The sequence below is a fragment of the Egretta garzetta genome, unplaced genomic scaffold, assembly GCF_000687185.1.
Source record: "Egretta garzetta isolate BGI_Z169 unplaced genomic scaffold, ASM68718v1 scaffold395, whole genome shotgun sequence".
NCBI classification, from domain to species: domain Eukaryota; kingdom Metazoa; phylum Chordata; class Aves; order Pelecaniformes; family Ardeidae; genus Egretta; species Egretta garzetta.
In genome coordinates this window covers 133,912-135,517 of record NW_009259794.1, presented here as the reverse complement: position 1 = coordinate 135,517, position 1,606 = coordinate 133,912, and the positions used below count along the sequence as shown (strand labels likewise).

Below are 1,606 nucleotides of genomic sequence, written 5' to 3'. Positions count from 1 at the left end.
GGGTCCCCCGTGGGACCTGCCAGAGCCCCGGGGGCTGCCCCCCAGCCCCACGGTGCCGAGCATGCCGCAGCGACGGGCAGAGGCTGGGGGGCCGCTCCACCCTCCCAATCCAAAGCAGGGCCAAGCACCGGAATATTTTTCCATCCCGCACCCTGGGAGTTCCCGACGTAAGAGGCAAATCCCGCACCCACGCGAGGCCTCGCTGCCACCCTGCCCGAACCCAGCGCCCAGCCCGTGCTGGCACCCAGCGCCACGGGAGAGCAGCCTCTCCCCCCTGCACATCTTGGCTTCTCCTCCCTACAAGCCAACATCTGCGGTCATACGTTTTTCAAACAAAACACGCCCGACATCTGGCCGTCCCCGGGTAAAACCTTACCTGCCAGCACGGACACCGGCCGGGCCTGCCGGGAGGCAGCAGCCAGGGAAAAACCCCTTGGCACAGCCAAGTTCATCTCCGCTTGCCTTCCCAACCACAGCAAAAGCAACGCTCAAAACTTCTCCCTGCGTGGAAATGCGCCGGGGGGGGACCTGCCTTATCCACCTCTGGGGACCCAGGAGCCGGCCCCGAGGGGCTCCTCACCCGAGGACTGCCGGCGCCAGGGCTGTCAGCATCCTCCCCGGCTGCTGCTCGGCATTTGCCGTGGGGGTTTGGGACGGTTCCCCCGCATCTCCGTGCCCCGAAGCATAGCAGAGCTCACCCCGCCGCGGTGACGAGCAGACGGATGTTTGCAGAGTGTCTTCAAGTTGCCTGACAAAGGCGCGGAGAATTAATATTCCTTTTAATTAAAGGCAGAAAAATCTCTTTGTTCCTGAACAGAGAGAAAACAACAGAGGGAAGAGCTCAAAAGCTCTTTCTAAGCTAGAGACGAGACCATCGCTTAGATTCAAAGACACTGTCAACGTGCACGTGACCTCAAATTAAAAAACCAAAATGAAACCCAGCAGCGGCAGCAGCTCCTCTCCGAAAGCGAAGGAAAGTTGTAAAGTTTTTCTTGGCTAATAGGGGGGAAAAAAAAAAAAAAATCCCACAAAAGGTGCGTTTAACCAGAGAAATGCTCTGCAGTATCCGAAGGCACCATCCAGCGGCGAGGGCTCCAGGCCGGAGCGGCCGGCCGGGCATGCCAGCAAACGCCACTTAATGCAATTCTGAAGGGAGAGCAGGAGCTGGACGCTGATTAACGGCTGCGAGGATCAGAAGCCGGGCAGCGCGGAGGCAGAGAGCTGGAGGCTCCCCGAGCCAGCCTCCCTTCCCAAATCTGCATCCAATACAACCGTCCCCCAGCCCACGCGAGGACACGGCGGTGAGCGTCACCGGCACGGCCCCGCGTCCTCGCCTGTAAACCCAGCATCGTGCTGCTGCAGCTGGAACTTCCCAAAGCAGCCCTGGGTTTCCTCCCGCAAACTCTCCCGAGCGGCATCAGCTCCTCCTCGCCACGAAAAGCGGCTCCATCTCTAAATCGGCGGCGGCCGGAGCGGGATGCGGAGCCGGCGGGGGTTGGCGCTCCCAGGAGGAGGAGGGATGCAGGGATGAAAACCACTTCTCCCGCCGGGCAGAAGTCGGGAGCCACGACCGGGGAGGGTTTGCTGCGGCGGGGGGGGGGCGACA

General features: G+C 61.5%; 1 protein-coding gene across 1 annotated transcript in view; it reads right to left on the bottom strand.

The window, feature by feature from the left end:
- CBFA2T3 (CBFA2/RUNX1 partner transcriptional co-repressor 3) overlaps positions 1 to 1,606 on the bottom strand; it is a 25,676-nt gene that overhangs the window by 16,738 nt on the left and 7,332 nt on the right. Inside the window, exon 2 of the mRNA XM_035895199.1 lies at positions 394 to 406. The gene's annotated coding sequence lies outside the window, so the exon portion shown is untranslated. The remainder of the gene's footprint in view (positions 1 to 393; positions 407 to 1,606) is intronic.